This window comes from Marmota marmota, unplaced genomic scaffold (genome assembly GCF_001458135.2).
Source record: "Marmota marmota marmota unplaced genomic scaffold, marMar, whole genome shotgun sequence".
Lineage (NCBI taxonomy): Eukaryota > Metazoa > Chordata > Mammalia > Rodentia > Sciuridae > Marmota > Marmota marmota.
Window position 1 is genome coordinate 11,167,224 of NW_026000119.1, and position 10,129 is coordinate 11,177,352.

Genomic DNA, 10,129 nt, shown 5'->3' on the forward strand with positions numbered 1-10,129 from the left:
CAGTTGCCCTCGGTACTTCTCTTCTTCTACCCACCTTTTGGATGTCTGAATTTTCAGAGTGTGCAGCTTCATCTCTTCTTTTTGCTCTGCATCTCTTTGGTGATGTCCTTCATTCCGTGGCTTCAATTACGTATCTTTATTTTAATACAGATTTTCCTTTGCTTCAGGGTCATTTGTCAGACTTATCATGGAAATCTCCATTTGGAAGTTCTAATTACCTCAAAATTTCAACTGCTTTTCCTCCTGTGTTCTTTGTCCCATTGCTCTACTAGAAACATGGATGTCATCTTTATTATCACCTGACTGGACTTCCCACCTCCCACCTTAATGCAGTGCCATCAAATCCTGTCAATCCTATGCCCCTCAGACCTAACTTCTACACTTCCTACGACACTGTTACCTTACTGTGCACTTTTGCTTCACCTGGATTACATATGATAATCTCTTTACTATCTTCCCTCCAATCTGTTTTTTACCCTGTAGCAAAAGTAAACTTCCTAAAATACCACCCATTCATTCTTCCCAGTAAGCTCAGTCATTCACCCCTGTACCCCATGTCTTTTCCCTCAGAGTCTTTGCACGTGCTACATTTGTCCAACTCTGAACTGTCATTCAAGACTCAGTTCTGAAATCCTTTCCTGCAGAAAGCCTGCCTGATTCCTTCCCCAACCTAGGCTAGGTAGACTAACTCTCCTACATATTTCCATAGCACCCCTATGATAGTACTGATCTAAAGGGGATGGTTGCTTAATTGATGCCCTCTGGATAAATGGGGTGTTGTGATAGGACAAGATCTTATTTATTGTTAAATCTAAAGCCACTAAGCACACTGTCTGATATAGGACATGTGCTCAGTAAATATTCTTGAAATAATGCCCAACTAACAATGAGTAAATGAAAGAGTATCAGTGTTTTCTTAGTCTTTATTTTTTCATTACCATTCTGATATGAAGTAAAATTTAATTTAATTTAAAGTATTCATAAGGACAGAAATTAAACATTAAGGAATAAGATCATGTTACATAGGATAGAATTTTGGAGGGCCATAGACCATGGTAATATCTAAGATTGTCTACCAAGAATCAGGATTTTTGCCCAATGGAACAATATTGTTCTCTTTGAGGATTCATGGTTTATTGGTATTAACTTTTTCTACAAGAAATTGAATAATAATTTTATATTAGCCTACAAACACCATATGCAGTTTTCCTTTTTATGGTTTCAGTTACAGTCAACCATATTCTGAAAATATTAAATGGAAAATTCCAGGAAAAAAAATCATAAGTTTTAAACTGTATACCATTCTGAGTTACATGATGAAATTTAACACTCAGGATATAAATTACCCCTTTATCCAGTGAATGCACACTGTATATGCTACCTGCCGAGTAGTCAATTAATAGCATCTTTACTGACAGATAGGATATCATACCATGGGAGTGCTTGAGTTCAAGTAAGCCTTACACAGTGGCCTAATGCAAGTCACAATGCCTGTCATTCATGTGACTTCATCTCATCATATAGGTATTTCATCATCTCCTATCACAAGAAGGAGGGATTGGCTTATTTCACTTAGTAAGGTAGTTTAACAAAACAGATCAAAGAAATTAATATAAGACCTGAAACTACTAGAGGAAAAAACAAGTGAAAAACTTTAATTTACTGGCATGGACAACAATTTCCTGTATAGGACCCCAGTCATTCAGGAAACAATAAAAATGGACAAATTTACACCAAATAAAAAAGTTTTTGCATAGTAAAGGAAACAATCAATAGAGTAAAGAAACAACATACAGGATGGGAAAAATCTTTACTGGGTATTCATATGACAGATTGATATCCAAAATATAAAAAGAACTCAAAAAATTAACAACAAAAGAAAAAGCAATCCAATTAAAAAATGGGCAAATGATCTGAACAGGTACTTCTCAAGAGAAGAAGTATAAATGAAAATAAATATATGAAAAAAATGCTTAACATCTTTAGCCACCAGGACATAAATACTTCACTGAGATTCCATCTCACCTTAGTCAGAATGGCTATTATAAAAACAAACAAACAGAAACAAAAGAAATCTGGGCGGGAGGTAGATAAAGAGAAACCCTTATACACTATTGTTGGGAATATAAATTAGTACAGCCACTATGGAAAACAGTATGTAAGTTCCTTTAAAAACTGAAATAGAATTCCCATGTGATCCAGCTGTATCTCTTCTATATATATGCCTGAAGGAAATTAAGTCAGCACACAAAAGAGATGGCTGTGTGTCCATGTTTACGGTGGCACTCTTTATAATGGCCAAGATATGGAATCAGCCTAGATGCCCATCAACATATCATATATATGATTTATACACATAATAGAGTTTTATTCATCCATAAATAAAAGTGAAATCATGTCATTTCACAGCCACGTCAATGTTTTTAGCAGTTCAATTCACAATAGCAAAGCTATGGAACCAACCTAGGTGCCCTTCAACAGATGAAAGGATAAAGAAAATATGGTGTATATATACATAATGGAATATTACTCAGCCATAAGGAAGAATGAAATTGTGGCATTTGCTGGTAAATGGAGGAAAGATGAGACTATCATACTAAATGAAATAAGCCAATCCCAAAAACCCAAAGACAAATGTTCTCTCTGATATGCAGATGCTAACACACAATGGGGGGCAGGGATACAAGTTCATTGAATCAGACAAAGGGGAATGAAGGGAAGGGAAGAGGAATGGGAATAGAAAAGACAATAGAATGAATTGGACATAACTTTCCTATTTTCATATATGAATACACCACCAGTATAACTCCACATCATGTACAACCTCAAGAATGGGAAGCTATACTCCATGTATGTATAATATGTCAAAATTATTCTACTGTCATGTATAATTAAAAAGAACAAAGAAATTATGTTATTTGTAGGAAAATGAATGGAATTGAAGGTTATCATGTTAAGTGTAATTAGCCAGACACAGAAAAATAAGTATCATATGTTTTCTCTAATAAATGGAAATAAACATGCAAAGAAATAAAACAAGAATGAACAACAACAACAACACCAAAAAGATGGCCTAAAAATAGAAGATGTACTATTAGGGAAGGGGGAGGAGAACAGGGGTAGGAGTGAGAGAGGGGAGTGGCATTAGGGAGAGTGAATATAATCAAAGCATAAAATATGAATGTGTGGAAATGCCACAGTGAAATCCATCAATGTGTACCACTGTTATAAGTGTATATAATTTTTTAAAAATGGAATTCTTTTAAAAATAAGTGGAAATAGTGCTTCAGGATCAAAAATTAGCACCAAAGAAGATGAAAATGAAGGTTTTAATAATATTAAACTATTTATTTTTTAAATGAATTATTATTCTTCTAAGAAAAAAGATATTTTGAAGGAAAGACAGAATGTTCACAAAACTTACTACACTATATTGTTATAATTGTCTTATTATTAGTTATTGTTGTTATTTTCTTACAGCATCTAATTAACAAATTAAACTTTATCATAGATACATTTATGTAGGAAAAATATAGTATATATAGGGTCTTGTATGGTTCACGGTTTGACATATCTACTGGAGTGTTGGAGCATATTCCCAAGGATAAATAGACTAATATATTTGTAAATTGAAGATATTATAATGAATCTACTGTTTTACACTTCTCAGAATTTCTTCAGCGTAGGTATTATACTGGTGGCCAACAAACTAAAGACATTTTAAAATATTTTTATGCCTCCCTTACCTGCCAGATTTATCATCAGGCATGCCTCGGTCAGTTGGGCTGCCATAGAAGAATACTGAAACAACAAACCTTTATTTCTCAGAGTTCTGGAGGTTGGATGTTTGAAATCAAGGTGTCTAGGAAGTCATTGTCTCGTAGGATTCCTCCTTTGGTTTACAGATCCGCACTTGGTGGAGATAGAACTTGTGTATCTTCCTATTTTTACAAAGTCATCAATCCCATCATAAAGGTCTTACCCTTGTGACTTACTCAATAATCCTAGTTGCTTCCCAAATATTTCACTTTCAAATATTGTCACATTGAGGATGAGAGTTTCAGCATATGAATTTTGAAGAGAAACAAACCTTCAGTCTACAGCAAAGGCATTACTCTCATTTGATTTAAAATGAGCCTAACAAAAATGTTAGAATAAATGGCCCCTCTGGAAAACAGAAATGCCATTTTATAATGTGCAATATACATATGAATGTGTTAAGAGGTTTCTCTCTAAAAATTTGTCTTCAAGGAAGAGGAATCTGAATTGCAAATTCTCTCACATATTATAGTACACTTTCTGACTTCCTATCTTACAACTTAACAGCTTAAACAAAACCTCTGGATTCTTATCCTTTACTTTATCTTTTTCAAATCCTGTACAGGTCTAAGAGGTAATATCTGCTGTTTTTCACTCTTTAGTAAATGGTTTGATTGGTAGTTGTTTGTATATCTCAAATTCTGAAGACCAAAGGCTAGTCAAATATGTCTGTGATTTTGCCATTAACAAGTGTGCCATTTGAAATTATTTTTCTTAGGAATATTTTTTGACAATAATTAGAGGTGGCAATTCTCAAATCTTTCAATATTTTCATCAAATTTCTTCACTAACCATTAAGCTAAAGATGTAGTGCTTCCAGAATAGATAATTTCATGATCTAATTCTCATTCATTTATTCATTCAATATGTACTTATTGAGTGTCTACCAACATGCTTTGCTCTTGGCTCTGGGAATATAATAGTAATGGAAATGTTCTCCATGTATTTTGATGGTGAGACAGACTGTTATAAATACAATAAACACAACTATATGCAACATATAGTGTGATTGGGTAATAAGGAAAATATATGAAATGATAGAGGAGGGTGTTAAAAATCATCTGCATTAGCCTTTTGCTAAATTTTGGTAAAACTGTGTGATTTCTTGAACTTTTGTTTCAATATTCTTCCTCGTAATAGAAAATAATTTGTCTTTCTACTAGTATATTTTAGGTTGTGAACAATGATTAATCTTAATGATTATTCTTAAGCATTGAACAAAAAATAAGAAAAAAGTATATTCTTGCAAATTTCTACATTCATGTTAACCAAGTAACTTTTATGGTAATCTTCTTATTAAGAAAAATGGAGATTGCCACTTATTCAAGGACATAGCACAAGCAACAAATAGTAAAGTTTATTGGTACACTTAGGCAACCTTCCAGAAAACATGGATTCCAACCCTGTTCTACGCAGCCATAGTTAAACATTCACATAGAACTTTTTCAAACTGAAGGATAATTGTGATCTATTCTTCTTGTAACGATTTTCTTTAACTCTGTGGATTTTCCTGAATGTCAGGATATTATCTGATTATTCAGTTACCTTGTGAATAAGCTGTTGTTCCAAGAGTGTTCATGTTTTGTTGAAATGCATAATGTTTTTAACAGATCAGCACATTCTTTGGTGAAGGACTGAGAAATCTGTTCTCAGAAATAATCATTTCAAGGATTCCACAATTGTCAAATATAGTCTTTTAGTTACTAGCTGGGTTATATTTTTGGTATTACTTATGTTTCCCACTACCTCGGACCTTCTGCAATGATCCACAATAATAATAGTTTATGATCCCACAAAAAAAACAATCACAGTCAGTCTTTACTTATGGTCTTGTTGCAATTTTATATGATATGGCTCATTCTATTGCATCAACAATAAAGATTACAACACTACTTGTACATTCGAGACCAGATGGTCACTTAGTGAACATTTATTGGGAATTGCATTGGTATTTTCTGTTTGAATGTGTCCAATGTGAATTCTTAGGGATACCCTGGGATAGTCATTCCAAGCAAGTTTCTACTTTTGGAAGAGTAGTCTCACTATATAAGTTTCATTTTCTCACGTGATTTTTTTCCTATCTGGTCTTTCACATAGACCCTCTATTCTAAAAATTTCCAGTTTTAGGGTATTTTTTGGTATTTTCTAGTCAGTTTTCTCTGTTCTGAGATAACTGTATTGCTGTCACGGTACCACACATACAGAAATAATTTTGTTGCCTGACTGTGAATGATTTATTTCTTGTAGAAGTATCTAACTTTCGTTGTCAAAGACAAGGTCTTCTTAGTACCCCAGAATTTGAGGGAGGGACCAAAATTCTGTCCTTTTCTTATTCTTAAACCCCTGTAAAAATTAATATATCAACTATTTAGATTTTAAAATTCTAAATGCCTAAAAATACATTCCTTAGGAAGTTTTATTTTATGATTAGCTATGCCTTTGTAGACTTGGGGAATGGTCATGTTCTGTGCAAAGGATGAAATGGCATGCTTTCTCTCAATTTTCAAAATGCAAAAAAAAATTCAGACAGTTTGTAGTAAAGTCCAGTGGAATAAAGTGATGACTAGTTAAATGATAGGCCAATATCAGAAATAAGAGAAATCAGATCCAGCAAGTAATTCAACAGCTCTGGATAATAGGAACCTTGTCACTATCAACACCAATACCATTAAAAATGTTGAAATGCCTATTTTCACCTGATATCTGGTAAAATCTTTGTAGAATAATAATCTACATTTGAAAAATGTATATTTTATTTTCATATAGAAATATGTAAAGTTTAAAAGCTTACATAGTAATTTACATAGTAATTACTTGATAGAAATATAAAATTGAATTCAATAGTCCATTTAGACCAGATTCAGCATTCCACAGAAAAAAAGTGATAATAAATACAACTATGTCATGGTAGACTGGAGAGGCCATTAAAATGTCGAGATTATTTCATCTAATTCTACAAAGTTAGAAGACATTTTAAAACAGAACTCCTATTTTCTTTAAATCTGATGAGTTGGCATCAGGGGATGATGTCCTCCTTTGGTCTTGTGGCTTTCCATCCAGGGTGGGGGTCAAGGAATTTGTCTACAATTTCAGGCTGATTCAAAACCAGAGCCAAGTCCTCCTTGTAATTATGTTTTCCTGTAATAGCTCAAAGGCTCTGCTCCATATTCAAGTTCAGACTTTATTAAGGTAAACTGGCAGAGTCCTTGCTTCTGTTGGTTCTCCTGTATCAAACAGTGAAAAGCCGCAACCCTTGAGAGGCCAGAATTGGTCTTTGTGGTGGAAGGAGTGTTGGCCACCATGAGAGAGAAGTTTCCTATGGATTTGGAGGTTTTAAAATTGGAAGTAGATACTACTCAAGACCAGGGAAGATCCTCAAAAAAATAAAATAAAATAAATTATTTGAGAAAAATCAGCAAAGAACAGATCAGAACATATCAAATGAGGCATTAGATTATAAGGGAACCATAATCCAGTTTGGGAGCCATTGGAGAACAAGTACAATACCAATAACAGCTGGGGCAACAAGGGTGGGAACAAAGATGGTGGCAGAAAAAGATGGATTTAATAGAGAAACTAGATACCTTACTGTGCCTAATCATAAGAAAGACACAGCAAAATACAGAAATTGATAACACTCTTCTGTGACACTAGTAAGAGGTGAAAAATTTATTCATTTTCTAAATAAAATTTGTACTTGAAGAAAGATGAGTGTGGTTAACACAATATCCATTTGTTCCAAAATTTAAAGAAAGATTAAAATGATTCAGAACATATCCTTGCTAACAAATACTATTTCATTGCCACCTTTTCATCATTCCAGTTTCCCATTTACTTACCTATTTTATTTAATTTATAACTGGGCTTACTATTGAGCTCACTTATCATTCACTTTACAATAAATGAAAAGGACATTTTTTTAAAATTTATTTATTTTATTTATTTTTTTCAGTTTTCGGCGAACACAACATCTTTGTTTTGTATGTGGTGCTGAGGATCGAACCCGGGCCGCACACATGCCAGGCGAGCGCGCTACCTCTTGAGCCACATCCCCAGCCCCGAAAAGGACATTTTAAACACTTATGAAATAATCTCTGTATGTCCATAACTAATAATTTATTCTTTGTAAAACCCATAGCAGAAAAAGTATACAAATACCTTGATCATTATGTAAAGACCTGTCATGCATTATAAAACCTTCATTTATATATCTATCCAGTCAGTGAAGGTATCAACTCCAAGTGGATAAAGTAGTTCATTACTCACAAAACTGTTTCTCACTCTTAACAGAACAGGAAAAGAAATTAAAATTGTTGTACATGGTACATTTAGTTTTCAGACCAGTACAGTTTTTAGTGAAAGCTTGAGAAAAATGAAAGGTACTTTTTCCCAAAGCATAATGTATAATGATATTCTACGACTAAAGCAAAACAATAACTTTCATTTTCTACGTAACAATCTACTATGCATTTCTTTTGAATGTCTTTTACTTTTTCCCAAATTTTAAAGATATCTCTAATTATTGTGACCAGCATGAAAACTCTGGGCAGAAAGGAGTATTGGATAAAAATTCCCAAACCCTAAGAATTTTAAGAGTTATACTAAATGGTGTTTCTGGTATTTAGTTGCTTCTTCTACACAGATGAAGTTAATAGCTGTGACTATTTATTAATGTTAGAAGGAAATAGCAGGGGTTTGCATTCAAATATATAAATTCCTCAACTTAAATTAGGTTATCATGTTGATACATTGGTCTGAGACAGTAGTATTTTTAACCTTTAAACAGTAACAATAATGTTTTCTTCTTTGACACTGCAATAACACACAGGGCTCCTAGGAATAAAGTCAAATAATGAGAAATAAATTTTAAATGATGTGGTGATTTTGTTATAATTTTCAGCACTTTTCTATAGGTAAAACTAAGTAAAGAAGTCTGAAATGAGAAACGGAAACTAAATGTTTGTCTTTTTCCCTTGAAAACATCCGCTGCCTACCTTGGGTGGTGCTGGTCTAAGGTTTTGTTGTTGTGGTGGTTGTTGTTTTCTTTTTGAACACTTTTTATTGGTACATTATAGTTGTGCATAGTAGTGGGATTAGTTGTTACATATTTACATATGTACACAATATAACATACCAAATCATTCCCAAGTGTTTCTCCTTCATCTTCCCTTCTCCCTCCCTGGCCCTTTTCGTCTGCTCTACTGATCTCCTTTACTTTTCATGAGACCACCCCACCTTTCTTTTCTTAGCTTCACCATATGAGAGAAACCATGAAAGCCTTGACCTTCTGAGTTTGGTTTATTTTATTTAATACTCTCTAGTTCTATTTTCCTGCAAATTACATAATTTTATTTTTCTTTATGGCTGTGTGTGTGAGTGTGTGTATGTGTGTGTGTGTATGTGTGTGTAGCACAATTTATTTATTCATTCATCTTTTGCTGAACATCTAAACTGGTTCCATAGTTTGGCTATTATGAATTGGGCTACTATAAACATGGGTAGGTATGTATCACCATAGTATGATGACCTCAATTTTTTAGGATAAAAGCCAAGAAATGGTATATCTGGGTTATATGGTGGTTCCATTCCTAGTATTTTGAGAAACCTTCATACTCTTTTCCATAGTACTAATTTAAAATCCCACCAATGGTGAAAATGTTCCTCTCTCCACATCTTCTCCATTTATTATTGTTTTTATTCTTGATGACTGTCATTCTGATTGGAATGAAATGAAATCTCAGTGTAGCTTTGATTTGCATTTTTCTTTTTTTTTTAAGAGTTACAATAAAAATCTTTATTTAGGTTTGGTCAGTACAGGTAAGATATACTGGAGTCACAGAGCAATATGCATTAACAGGATACAACAGTTCATAAAAATTGAGTTAACTATGCACACAAATATCTTAAACATTCAGTCACCTAAAGAGAAAATGCACAGATGTATGGTGGAAAAAATTGTATCTAACACCGAAACTACTATAGGATTCCATCAACAAGTCCAACTTTTAGTGATAAAAATCTACGGTACTGGGCATACTTGGCAGTCATAAACCCACATCTACTCTAACAAGTCTGAATGGTGCGGAAGTATATAACAGCATGAGGAAGAATGCCCTTACACAGCACGGGTTCTAGAGACACAGATTTATACAGACATCATTGTGTTATACTTTTAAGGAAAGATTTCCATTTACAACTTCACATTAACTCATATAAAAATAACTTGACCCTACACAAAATGTCCTTTTAGCAACATTCAAAGTAATTAACTGTTACAATTTCCAAAGTGGCAGAGGTATTGAAGCCAGGG